Source organism: Excalfactoria chinensis, unplaced genomic scaffold, assembly GCF_039878825.1.
Source record: "Excalfactoria chinensis isolate bCotChi1 unplaced genomic scaffold, bCotChi1.hap2 Scaffold_416, whole genome shotgun sequence".
NCBI classification, from domain to species: Eukaryota; Metazoa; Chordata; class Aves; order Galliformes; family Phasianidae; genus Excalfactoria; species Excalfactoria chinensis.
The window spans coordinates 2,311-16,519 of record NW_027315704.1 but is presented as its reverse complement, the minus strand read 5'-3'; the positions used below and the strand labels follow the sequence as shown (position 1 = coordinate 16,519).

At 55.0% G+C, this 14,209-nt stretch overlaps 1 long non-coding RNA gene across 1 annotated transcript; it reads left to right on the top strand.

The window, feature by feature from the left end:
• The first annotated feature begins 5,920 nt into the window (after window positions 1-5,920).
• LOC140265064 (uncharacterized) lies at window positions 5,921-12,293 on the top strand. The gene is made up of 3 exons (XR_011906212.1): window positions 5,921-6,090; window positions 6,951-7,159; window positions 12,152-12,293. It is a non-coding gene; the product is annotated as an uncharacterized lncRNA (long non-coding RNA).
• Window positions 12,294-14,209: the final 1,916 nt, after the last annotated feature.

Genomic DNA, 14,209 nt, shown 5'->3' with positions numbered 1-14,209 from the left:
TCCTCCACATGTGCAACTGTTTAGTCAGAATTCTCATGGTGGGCCATAGGCTTGCAGTAAAGACATTCTGAACTTGGCTACCGCTTGACTTTTCCTAACAAAACAAAGAATATAGGTTCAGCTTCACCTCTCAAACCAGCCACACTAAAGCCAAATGATGAAACAGGTATGAATTACAGTGATTAGCATCTCATTTCAACAAGATAATTGATGAAGTAAGCACAGATTTCCACTTCTAGATACTATTTTTTATGTACCTGCTATGCTGGAGCATAATTGTCTATAGATTACTTGTTCTGGCTGGAAGAATATAAGGCTACCTCTTCTGACTTTCAGTTAGAGATTCTAACTGCTACACAGAAGAGGAAGAAGACAGAGGGATCCTGTCCCATTTATCATGACAAAGAAGCGTTTTAACTGCAAGGAAGTAGTTTGAAAGTGATATTACCAAGATAACTAATAATCTCTCTGCCTTGGAAAGGCAGATGGAAAAGAGTACTTTGTGTAGGAGAGCATTTTTAGGTCTTTCACTTCCTTGAGTGAAGATGTGAGCATTTTCTTTCCTTTTCTTCCCTGGCGTCTATCTTCAGTGATCACCAGGAAATGGAGTAATTTTCCTTGCACTGTTAGAGGAGGAGGAGATGTCACCAGACTTCTTGACAGCCTAACACTGTGGAATGAACTCATGTTTAGGGTTTTGGAGGAGCTGAGCTGTTGTTTGCTTTTTTCTTTACCACAGATTTGATCTCAGGTAACTGATGTCTCGCTTTTAATGCCTATACTTGTACGTTATACCTGATGCCTAAGTCTCTTCCTGAATTGCACAGTTTCTTGATATATCCCTTTTGAGTTGATGAGACATATTCACTGTGGACTGTTGTATGTTAAGAAACCAAACAGGAGACTCCTCATTTTTATCGGGTAACTTAAAATGGTTATTACAAAGTGGGTTATCGTGTTTTGCTCCTGCGTAGGGGCTTTTAAAATGTTATAGTTGTCACTATATGCTTGTTTTGAATGCCCCAAATTAGACTAATCAATTTGCATACAGACAATTTAAATTTAAAATTATTTCATCAAAGTGCTCCACTCATCCACTTTGCTCTGCTCTCCTGCAAAGAAAATATACAAGATTCACCTTAGTGATTTGAAATCTGGAGAAACACAACTAGTACTGTGTGGGAGAAATGGCATAAGTGTTAATAGAGTCTGCGTCTTGCCCCAGTATGGAAAGTGCATATTTTAACCATTCTGCTTACTTGCTAAAAGTAGTGAATTCAAACACTTTCCTGATATAAGAAGAAAAAATCGTAAGGGTTCTTTTGATTGAACAGATTCGGGCTTAGTGGTAAAGCTTGAGAAGGGTGTCTTATAAGTAGGATAGGACACTGAAGAATGAGTACAAAGGACTTTCAGAAATGAATTCATAGGAACTTTTTTAAGTAGTACAGTTGAGTATGCAGGCAAATTTTAAAGCAAAAGCTTTGAGGTATTTTCTTGAAGACTGTTTCTTTGACTAGTTAGAACTTACAAATACTGTAATGCCATCTATGGTTGTCTAGGACAGCAGTCTTCAAGTGTTTATTAACTATAGAGTTCTTTAAGTATATAATTGCACCACTGTAAATTACATACAAGAATAGAAATGAAGATGAAATAATATTTTAAATCTTAATAATGCAAAAAAAAAAAAAATGGTTATCACAAAAATATCAAGAATACTTGTGAAAGCAGTGTGCTTGAATATGGTTTGTTATTTTTGAGAATCTCTATTTAACACTGTGAGACCCAATGGTTCAAAGGTGTGGCTGTAATTTCAGTTTATTTCCATCCTTAGTTTTAATGGGTACCTCACAAATATTCAAATGGAAGAAGAGCATCTTTGGATGCAGGTACTAAATCATGGCACTCATTTTTTTGATTCCATTTGCCATTTATGCACAGGTTTTTGCTGAAATTCAGCTAATAATCTCCATTTTCCCCAGAGTAAATCAGTTGTTCTAGCACAGAACACACAGAATCACACAGAATCACAGAGCTTTAGGGGTTGGAAGGTACCCCTCGAGATCAGTGAGTCCAAATCCTCTGCTAAGACAGGTTTCCTACAGCAGGTTACACAGATAGGTTTCCAGATGGGTCTTGAATATCTCCAGAAAAGGAGATTCCATAACATCTCTGGGCAACCTGATCTGGTGCTCCATCACTCCGGTGCTGATTAAGTTCTTTCTTGCGTTAACACGGAACTTCCTGTGTTCCAGATTGAATAATTCAGTAAGTAATTGATTGTAGGTCTGTAGGAAATAAAGCTCTACAGATCCAGTACAGCGATGCAGAAAGCATTCCTATCCTTTACTGCATAAAAAGGCACTGAATATTTTATTTCTACTTCCCTTGCTCTCCCATTTTGCCTCCCACCTTTGTTGTCTCAGCTGTGCACAATGATACATGCAGACAAGGGACTGCATTTTTTTGCTAACTGTTCAAACAAGGCAGTGAAACACTTGTGTCTTCCCACTACCATAACAAAATTTACATTTTTACTAATTCCTTGGCATAGTGCATATCAGTCCCGCTGCTTCGTGTGGCTCCTGCTCAGGTCAAGACGTGCCATTTCCAGCACTGCACACAGGGAAGCTCTTGTCTTCCTGCAGCCTGCTCAGCGCTGTGGCAGTTTTGGAAAACTGGAGGAAGTCGGTTTGTTGGAATCCAGCGCTTCTGCTGTGTGCTGTGCTTCTGATCACTCTTCTGATCACTCTCCTTCCCAGGCAGCCATGCCAAGGCTGCTTGTGTCTGTGAGACAGCACGCTTGTTTAACATTCGGATGTCTCTGGTTCGTTCTCTGAAGGCTGCTCGAATGAGACTGATGCTACATTTAGCTGTTATGACAGAACAACTAAAGCACAACTGGGAGAGTCTGCAAGAATCTGCCAAACCTGGACACAGTACTGCAGATGGGGCCTCACAAGGGCAAAGCAGAGAGGGACAGGCACCTCCCTGTCCCTGCTGGCCACCCCTCTTCTGATGGAGCCCAGGGTACCGTTGGCTTTCTGAGCTGCAAGAGCGCACTGCTGGCTTATGTTCAGTTTTGCATCCACCAGGATCTACCAGGTCCTTCTCTTCAGGGCTACTCTCAAGAACTGCTTCTCCCAGTCTCTCTATATGCCTGCAATTCCTCTGGCCCAAGTGCAAAACCTTGTACTTAGCTGTGCTGAATGGCATCCCTTCCTTCCATTGTGTCAACCACACCACTCAGCTTGGTGTCACCAGCAAACCTGCTGAGGGTGCACTCAGTTCCATCACCGATAGCACTGACAAAGAAGTCAAAGAGCACTGGTCCCAAGACAGACCCTGGGGGGACACAGCTCGTTACTGGCCTGTGGGAATACAAGAAGGACTTTACGGAGCAGCAGCTGTGGAGAAAGATAAAAAGCACGAGAACCAAGGACAGCTCTAGAAGAAGAAAGAATGGCTCTGACTGGATAAGCGCCCACATGAACAGTTGAAGAAGAGTTTGTGGAATGTTCTGTCGACATGTAAAGGGTGAATGGGAAAGCTAGGCAAAGCAAACTTGTAAAAGTAGAGAAGTGATATGAAAATTTGTAATAAACGATTTGGATCGTTCACATCTGACTCTGTGCATCAGATGCAGCACCAGCCTTCACCTGGTCACAGAACCAACAATCAATACCCTTTGTCTGTGGCCTTTCAACCTTATCCACCGGGTGGTCCACCCATCAAGTCCACATCTCTCCCATCTGGAGATAAGGTTGTGATGGGGCACCACATCAAAGGCCTTGCACAAGCCCTGATAAGTGACACTGGTCGCCTTCCCTTTCTCTATCAATACCGTCACCCCATCACAGGACAGTAGATTGCTTAGGCACAACCTAAGGTTGTCTAGGACAGCAGTCTTCAAATGTTTATTAACTATAGAGTTCTTTAAGTATATAATTGCACCACTGTAAATTACATACAAGAATAGAAATGAAGATGAAATAATATTTTAAATCTTAATAATGCAAAAAATTTGTTATCACAAAAATATTAAGAATACTTGTGAAAGCAGTATATTGGAATATGGTTTGTTATTTTTGAGAATCTCTATTTAACACTGTGAGACCCAATGGTTCAAGGGTGTGGCTGTAATTTCAGTTTATTTCCATCCTCTTTCCATTCTCTATCAGTACCGTCACCCCATCACAGGACAGTAGATTGCTTAGGCACAACCTTCCCCTGGTGCAGCCATGCTGGCTCTCTCGGATCACACGCTCATTCCTCATGTGATCTGGTATGTCATCCAGGAGGATCTGATCCAGCATCTTCCCAGGCACAGAGGTGACACTCACCGGCCTGTAGTTCCCCGGAATCCTCCTTGCTCCCTCACTTATTAGTGCAAGTGACGTGACACTTTTTCCAGTCACCCGGGACCTCACCTGACAGCCACAACTTTTCAAATATGAGAGAGAGTGGCTTGGCACCACCTCAGCCAGCTCCTTCAGAACCCTGGGATGCATGCCATCAGCCCCATGGCAAGCATTCAGTCTTGTGAGACAGTCTTGGACTCACTCTGCCCTTACAGTGGGGGCTGAGGGGAGGATTTACTCCCCCAGTCCCCAGCCAGAGGTTTAGGGATTTCTCAGGAACGCGAGAAATACAAGAATCCCGGCTGCCAGTGAAGACGGAGGCAAAGAACTCATTCAGTACCTCAGCCCTCTCCCCGTCTGTTGAAGCCAGCTCTCCTCTGACGTTTGCCAAAGGAGGCACACTCGCTTTGGCCTGCCTCTCCCGGCCAATGTACCTGTAGAATGTGTTCTTATGCTTTGTAACGCCCCTCACCAAGTTCAGTTCTGCCTGTGCCTTGGCTTTCCTGATGCCACGTCTGCAAGTCCAGTCAGCATCCCTGCACTCTTCCCAGCTGACACTCCTGTCTGTATCTTTCTTGGACCCCAGTTTGCCCAGGAGGTCCTTGCTGAGCCATGCTGGTTTCCTGCCTCCTCGGCCCGCTATCTCATTCAGAAGGAACGGAGAGCTTGAGTGCTCTCAGAAAGGCATCCTTGAAGAGTAGCCTTGAACAGAGCAGTGTTGCTGCGCCCTCTGCCACCGCTGTGCTATAGCTTGCTATTTCCGAGAGTAAACCTGCACCTCAGGAAGAACGGGAGAATCCCAGAATCACTATGGCTGGGAAAGACGTCTCAGACCCTCACGTCCAGCCCAACCCGTGCCCACCGTGCCACGGCCCTCAGTGCACACACAGCGTGCTGCACCTTCAGCTGCAGCCTGCGAATCACAGCCTGGTGGTGCAGCAAAGCACGCTGCACAAAGTACCCGCCAAGAGTCCTTCTCCAGCTTGCTCTAAAGGAAAAACTCTGCTATTTCAACACTCATCGTCAAAGTTGTTTTATTGCTAAACCAAGGGGACAGGAGGGCAAAACTCATTTTCTGTCCAAAGTCTTTTGCGCAGTGAGAAACTCTTGGCGCATTTGCAAAGCCCGACAGCCTTCAGCCTGTCGGGCTGAAGAAGAAGAGCCGCGAGGAGGAGGAGGAGGAGGAGGAGGAGGGGAGGAAGCCGTTGCCGTGGCGACGCGCGGCTCGGGCGGGAGCTGTGCGGACGGCAGTAACGCACTGCTCTGCGCGCGCCCTGGAGACGCGTGAACGCGCGAGCGTCCTCCGGCCCCGCCGGGAGCCGCGCAGCCGGTTGGAACGGGTGCCGTTGCTACCGGCTTTCTCGCCGCGACGCCGCTAAGCACGCCCGAGGCCGGTCGGGGCGGACTCGCGTACCGCCGGCGGCCTCTTCCGCGGCGCCGCACGCCTCGGCGACGCGGTGCCCGATGAAGCTGGCTGCGAAGCCGGCTGCGAACCCGGCGGTGCTGTGACGCCACCTGCCGGGAGTGCCGGGAGCCGCTCCCGGAGCCGACCCGACGCCGCGTCGCCAGGTAGGGAAACGGGGCGGGCGGAAAGCGCTTCGTGCCGAGGAGCACCGGGCTCCGCCACCCTCCCGAGTGCCGGCAGCGCCTCCGTCATCAACGCCATCGGCAGCTTTCGGCGGTGCCCGTCTGCTTGTCCCGTCGCGGTTCAACGACAGAGGAAGTGGTGAGTTGCGGAATCAAACTCCCTTAACCAGAAAGTAGTTATAAAGCAGGTATGTTTAATGAGTGATGCACACACACCCTGGTGCAAGGGGGATAGCTCCACCTCACTTGCACACCATATGGAGAAAGCGTGCTGCAGATATGAGCTGAACTAATACATAATCACTAGTTTGCAGGAATGTGGATATTTATCACATTCCTGAAACCCCATTAGCATGCAGTCCCTCCCCCTTTGCGCGTGTGAAGTGAGTCGTGGGGGTGGTCGTGGGATGGGGGATCATCGTCTTCCTTGCTGTAAACTTTCGACCCCATGGGAGGGGCACCACCCAAACTGGTTCCAGCTTGCCCTGCGAACATCTAATCACCAAAATGTTCTTGGGCAGAACCACCCTTATCTTCATGGCCTGTATCCCCCTTGTTATTCCTGACCCAGTGTCTGCACTCCCCATTCTTCTAACAACTTTTACATAAACGATCTTTTCAATTTCCCGCCACAGTTTCTGGGATGGTTTCTTTCTCTCCCTTGCTGGGGGGCCCTTCTCTCACTCTTCAGTGGTGCCGGGGAACGGATCTGCCTGTGCCGCGCTGCTCAGTGCAGCCTGCTCCTCAGACACATTGTGTGGGTATGAATGCACTGCCAGGGCTTGCAACGAAAATTCCCATTTTGAAGCCTCTGCGTGCTCCCAGTTTAATTCCTGATTTCAGTTCTATACAGCGCCCTACCCTTATCAGCCATGGGCAAAATAAAGTAAAAGTTGCATAACCATAAGTCTGTCAGTGCTGAGAAAAAAGAAAGATGCAGAACCTGAGTAGAGAGAAGTTGCTAAAAACTAACTCCAGCAAATAACTCTTTATCCCTAGAAATAAAAACAAGCAACTGAGAGAGCTTGTTAATAATGAGATCATGGAGACAAAGAGCAAGGACATCCAGAAACTCAGCCTAGGAAAACCCCAGATGAACATCAGCCAGCAGAAGGCCATGAAGATATGAACAGAGAGAGACCGTGAGGAATAAAACGACCACCTCAGCAATGCAAGACCAAAGGAATGAAAAGTGCAACAAGTACCAGGTACGCACACGCACGCACGGGAACCCTCGAAAACTTCGAGGGCTAAGCCCTGTCACACCGCACGCACGGGGCCCCCTCCCCAGGCGGAGGGCATCCCCAGTCCCACACGCACGCACGGGAACCCTCGAAAACTTCGAGGGCTAAGCCCTGTCACACCGCACGCACGGGGCCCCCTCCCCAGGCGGAGGGCATCCCCAGTCCCACACGCACGCACGGGAACCCTCGAAAACTTCGAGGGCTAAGCCCTGTCACACCGCACGCACGGGGCCCCCTCCCCAGGCGGAGGGCATCCCCAGTCCCACACGCACGCACGGGAACCCTCGAAAACTTCGAGGGCTAAGCCCTGTCACACCGCACGCACGGGGCCCCCCTCCCCAGGCGGAGGGCATCCCCAGTCCCACACGCACGCACGGGAACCCTCGAAAACTTCGAGGGCTAAGCCCTGTCACACCGCACGCACGGGGCCCCCTCCCCAGGCGGAGGGCATCCCCAGTCCCACACGCACGCACGGGAACCCTCGAAAACTTCGAGGGCTAAGCCCTGTCACACCGCACGCACGGGGCCCCCTCCCCAGGCGGAGGGCATCCCCAGTCCCACACGCACGCACGGGAACCCTCGAAAACTTCGAGGGCTAAGCCCTGTCACACCGCACGCACGGGGCCCCCTCCCCAGGCGGAGGGCATCCCCAGTCCCACACGCACGCACGGGAACCCTTGAAAACTTCGAGGGCTAAGCCCTGTCACACCGCACGCACGGGGCCCCCTCCCAGGCGGAGGGCATCCCCAGTCCCACACGCACGCACGGGAACCCTCGAAAACTTCGAGGGCTAAGCCCTGTCACACCGCACGCACGGGGCCCCCTCCCCAGGCGGAGGGCATCCCCAGTCCCACACGCACGCACGGGAACCCTCGAAAACTTCGAGGGCTAAGCCCTGTCACACCGCACGCACGGGGCCCCCCTCCCCAGGCGGAGGGCATCCCCAGTCCCACACGCACGCACGGGAACCCTCGAAAACTTCGAGGGCTAAGCCCTGTCACACCGCACGCACGGGGCCCCCTCCCCAGGCGGAGGGCATCTCCAGTCCCACACGCACGCACGGGAACCCTCGAAAACTTCGAGGGCTAAGCCCTGTCACACCGCACGCACGGGGCCCCCTCCCCAGGCGGAGGGCATCCCCAGTCCCACACGCACGCACGGGAACCCTCGAAAACTTCGAGGGCTAAGCCCTGTCACACCGCACGCACGGGGCCCCCTCCCCAGGCGGAGGGCATCCCCAGTCCCACACGCACGCACGGGAACCCTCGAAAACTTCGAGGGCTAAGCCCTGTCACACCGCACGCACGGGGCCCCCTCCCCAGGCGGAGGGCATCCCCAGTCCCACACGCACGCACGGGAACCCTCGAAAACTTCGAGGGCTAAGCCCTGTCACACCGCACGCACGGGGCCCCCTCCCCAGGCGGAGGGCATCCCCAGTCCCACACGCACGCACGGGAACCCTCGAAAACTTCGAGGGCTAAGCCCTGTCACACCGCACGCACGGGGCCCCCTCCCCAGGCGGAGGGCATCCCCAGTCCCACACGCACGCACGGGAACCCTCGAAAACTTCGAGGGCTAAGCCCTGTCACACCGCACGCACGGGGCCCCCTCCCCAGGCGGAGGGCATCCCCAGTCCCACACGCACGCACGGGAACCCTCGAAAACTTCGAGGGCTAAGCCCTGTCACACCGCACGCACGGGGCCCCCTCCCCAGGCGGAGGGCATCCCCAGTCCCACACGCACGCACGGGAACCCTCGAAAACTTCGAGGGCTAAGCCCTGTCACACCGCACGCACGGGGCCCCCCTCCCCAGGCGGAGGGCATCCCCAGTCCCACACGCACGCACGGGAACCCTCGAAAACTTCGAGGGCTAAGCCCTGTCACACCGCACGCACGGGGCCCCCTCCCCAGGCGGAGGGCATCCCCAGTCCCACACGCACGCACGGGAACCCTCGAAAACTTCGAGGGCTAAGCCCTGTCACACCGCACGCACGGGGCCCCCTCCCCAGGCGGAGGGCATCCCCAGTCCCACACGCACGCACGGGAACCCTCGAAAACTTCGAGGGCTAAGCCCTGTCACACCGCACACACGGGGCCCCCTCCCCAGGCGGAGGGCATCCCCAGTCCCACACGCACGCACGGGAACCCTCGAAAACTTCGAGGGCTAAGCCCTGTCACACCGCACGCACGGGGCCCCCTCCCCAGGCGGAGGGCATCCCCAGTCCCACACGCACGCACGGGAACCCTCGAAAACTTCGAGGGCTAAGCCCTGTCACACCGCACGCACGGGGCCCCCTCCCCAGGCGGAGGGCATCCCCAGTCCCACACGCACGCACGGGAACCCTCGAAAACTTCGAGGGCTAAGCCCTGTCACACCGCACGCACGGGGCCCCCTCCCCAGGCGGAGGGCATCCCCAGTCCCACACGCACGCACGGGAACCCTCGAAAACTTCGAGGGCTAAGCCCTGTCACACCGCACGCACGGGGCCCCCTCCCCAGGCGGAGGGCATCCCCAGTCCCACACGCACGCACGGGAACCCTCGAAAACTTCGAGGGCTAAGCCCTGTCACACCGCACGCACGGGGCCCCCTCCCCAGGCGGAGGGCATCCCCAGTCCCACACGCACGCACGGGAACCCTCGAAAACTTCGAGGGCTAAGCCCTGTCACACCGCACGCACGGGGCCCCCTCCCCAGGCGGAGGGCATCCCCAGTCCCACACGCACGCACGGGAACCCTCGAAAACTTCGAGGGCTAAGCCCTGTCACACCGCACGCACGGGGCCCCCTCCCCAGGCGGAGGGCATCCCCAGTCCCACACGCACGCACGGGAACCCTCGAAAACTTCGAGGGCTAAGCCCTGTCACACCGCACGCACGGGGCCCCCTCCCCAGGCGGAGGGCATCCCCAGTCCCACGCGCACGCACGGGAACCCTCGAAAACTTCGAGGGCTAAGCCCTGTCACACCGCACGCACGGGGCCCCCTCCCCAGGCGGAGGGCATCCCCAGTCCCACACGCACGCACGGGAACCCTCGAAAACTTCGAGGGCTAAGCCCTGTCACACCGCACGCACGGGGCCCCCTCCCCAGGCGGAGGGCATCCCCAGTCCCACACGCACGCACGGGAACCCTCGAAAACTTCGAGGGCTAAGCCCTGTCACACCGCACGCACGGGGCCCCCTCCCCAGGCGGAGGGCATCCCCAGTCCCACACGCACGCACGGGAACCCTCGAAAACTTCGAGGGCTAAGCCCTGTCACACCGCACGCACGGGGCCCCCTCCCCAGGCGGAGGGCATCCCCAGTCCCACACGCACGCACGGGAACCCTCGAAAACTTCGAGGGCTAAGCCCTGTCACACCGCACGCACGGGGCCCCCTCCCCAGGCGGAGGGCATCCCCAGTCCCACACGCACGCACGGGAACCCTCGAAAACTTCGAGGGCTAAGCCCTGTCACACCGCACGCACGGGGCCCCCTCCCCAGGCGGAGGGCATCCCCAGTCCCACACGCACGCACGGGAACCCTCGAAAACTTCGAGGGCTAAGCCCTGTCACACCGCACGCACGGGGCCCCCTCCCCAGGCGGAGGGCATCCCCAGTCCCACACGCACGCACGGGAACCCTCGAAAACTTCGAGGGCTAAGCCCTGTCACACCGCACGCACGGGGCCCCCTCCCCAGGCGGAGGGCATCCCCAGTCCCACACGCACGCACGGGAACCCTCGAAAACTTCGAGGGCTAAGCCCTGTCACACCGCACGCACGGGGCCCCCTCCCCAGGCGGAGGGCATCCCCAGTCCCACACGCACGCACGGGAACCCTCGAAAACTTCGAGGGCTAAGCCCTGTCACACCGCACGCACGGGGCCCCCTCCCCAGGCGGAGGGCATCCCCAGTCCCACACGCACGCACGGGAACCCTCGAAAACTTCGAGGGCTAAGCCCTGTCACACCGCACGCACGGGGCCCCCTCCCCAGGCGGAGGGCATCCCCAGTCCCACACGCACGCACGGGAACCCTCGAAAACTTCGAGGGCTAAGCCCTGTCACACCGCACGCACGGGGCCCCCTCCCCAGGCGGAGGGCATCCCCAGTCCCACACGCACGCACGGGAACCCTCGAAAACTTCGAGGGCTAAACCCTGTCACACCGCACACACGGGGCCCCCTCCCCAGGCGGAGGGCATCCCCAGTCCCACACGCACGCACGGGAACCCTCGAAAACTTCGAGGGCTAAGCCCTGTCACACCGCACGCACGGGGCCCCCTCCCCAGGCGGAGGGCATCCCCAGTCCCACACGCACGCACGGGAACCCTCGAAAACTTCGAGGGCTAAGCCCTGTCACACCGCACGCACGGGGCCCCCTCCCCAGGCGGAGGGCTTCCCCAGTCCCACACGCACGCACGGGAACCCTCGAAAACTTCGAGGGCTAAGCCCTGTCACACCGCACGCACGGGGCCCCCTCCCCAGGCGGAGGGCATCCCCAGTCCCACACGCACGCACGGGAACCCTCGAAAACTTCGAGGGCTAAGCCCTGTCACACCGCACGCACGGGGCCCCCTCCCCAGGCGGAGGGCTTCCCCAGTCCCACACGCACGCACGGGAACCCTCGAAAACTTCGAGGGCTAAGCCCTGTCACACCGCACGCACGGGGCCCCCTCCCCAGGCGGAGGGCATCCCCAGTCCCACACGCACGCACGGGAACCCTCGAAAACTTCGAGGGCTAAGCCCTGTCACACCGCACGCACGGGGCCCCCTCCCCAGGCGGAGGGCATCCCCAGTCCCACACGCACGCACGGGAACCCTCGAAAACTTCGAGGGCTAAGCCCTGTCACACCGCACGCACGGGGCCCCCTCCCCAGGCGGAGGGCATCCCCAGTCTGTGGATCCACGTGGATCAACCGTCACGCATGGCGGTTGGGAGTGATCACCCCACTCCCCACGGCCTTTTCTTTTTTCTTCCACAGGTTCCACTACTTGAAGATACATCACTGCTGTAGTCCTTTCAATGGCTTCTCCTTTTAGAAGTTGTGTAAGAAGACAAACCAATTCCAAAGGTGCTGCCGTATCTGCAATAACTTCTGTAAAATAAAAATTTCTGTTCATCTGAGTTGTATTTCTATTCTATGCACCATGGATGGCTGTCTGGAGATGGGATGGCACTGGTGGTTTCACCTATCCAGTGTCAGAATTTGCACGCTCACAACGGCAGTCCCCAGCCATGCAGCACCATTCTGCCATGCCTCAGCTTCATCCCGTTGCAGGGGAACCAAAATGGGCTGAAGTTCTGAGCAGCGCCCCAGGGGACAGAGAACTGGGATGGGAGCACTGTGAGGTTTTACCTCTTGCTGGGGACTGCCGACACTGTGCTTAGCAGAACACAGAACTTCTTGCTGTTGGGCAGCTTCTGCCATTTCTTCCTCACTGACTCCAGCACATCCCAGCTGCATCAGCGCACCTTCACTGCAGGTGGAGGAGGGCTGGCAAGATGCAGCCGCCCCCAGGATGCCATGTCCCCAGGCAGCCCCTTCACCCCCAGGAGCATGGTGGTGCCGCACAGCAGGAAGCAGCACCAGGACTCCAACTCCTCTTTGGAAATAAGTGCTGCTGGAACCCCTGCACCCCTGCAGCACTGCTCCGTCTACCACTCCGTTCCCTTTGCAGCCACTCCATCCTCCTGGAGAGCAGTAGGCGTATGTCTTCAGTGCTGGATGACAAGAAGAAAGCTGCAGGGTGGGGGTCCCACCGCCTGGTGGATTTGACCTCCAACTGGAGATTTCCTTACAATTACTGTCACCTTAGAGTTCACCTCATATAACATCTTCTGGGTGAGGATGGTTGCTGTGGAAGCCCTGAAAGGCCCTTTCTAGGTGAATGCTGTCATCTGGTCTCTTCCCAAGGAGGTCTCTCTGATGCATTTATGACACATGTTGGTTCTGATAGATCTCTGCTCTGCTACATTCTTTCCAAAGGTAGAGTAGAGTAGGGTAGAGTAGTGTAGTGTGGAATAGGATTGAAAAGTAGGAAGGAGAGAAGAGGGGAGAGGAAGGGAGGGGAGGGGAGGGGAGGAGAGGGAAGGGGAGGGGTGGGGAGGGGAGGGGAGGGGAGGTGGTGTAAGGGACCTACAGAGACCATGTTGTTTACTGCCTGACAGTTAACAAAAGGATGAAGAATATTTTTAAGGGCATTGTCCAAATGTCCCTTGAACACTGACAGGCGTGGGACATGAAGCACCTCACCTGGAAGCCTCCACCACTTTTCAAACACCTTCACTGAAAATAAATATTTCCTTCTATCCAGCTTGGACCCCCCATGACAGATCTCTGTGCTGTTCCTTTGTGCCCTTCCATCTGCTAGAAGCAAGAAGTAAATGGCACCTCCCTCTCCGCTTCCCTTCAGAAAGTTTTAGAGACAAATAAGGCTACCTCCTTTTGTCCATACCAGTCAGCCAGAACATCCTCAGCTTCTCCTCACAGGACATGCCTTCTAGCACTTCTACGGCTTTGATGCCCTCCTCTGCATCCATTCAAGTGTCTTAACATTCCCTCTCTATTGTGGAGCACAAAACTGCACATGGTATTTCAGATGAGGTTGCACTGGCACTAAATATAGCAGAAGAATTGCCACCCACAGCTGGCTGTGCTTTGTTTAACATACCCCAAAATACTGTTTGTCCTTTTGGCTGTCAGGGCACGTTGCTGGCTCATAGTTGAACAGTTTGTACAGAAGGATGCTGGGAGAGAAGTTATCAAATGTCTTAATAAAATCCAGAAAGATTACATTCACTGCCTTCTCTACATCCACTAAGCCAGAGACCTTAGGATGGGAGATAAAATTACCAAGGCAGGACAGTCCCTTCATGAACGCCCGTTGACTATGCCTGGGTAAGGTTTTGTTCTACAAGTATCCTCCAGTAGCAGATAATATTCTTAACTTTTCCAGGGACTGAGGTTAGACTAGCAGGTCTGTTTTCTGGGTATTCTCTCCTCCCTTATTGTTGATCAGTGTAACACTATCTAGGTTCA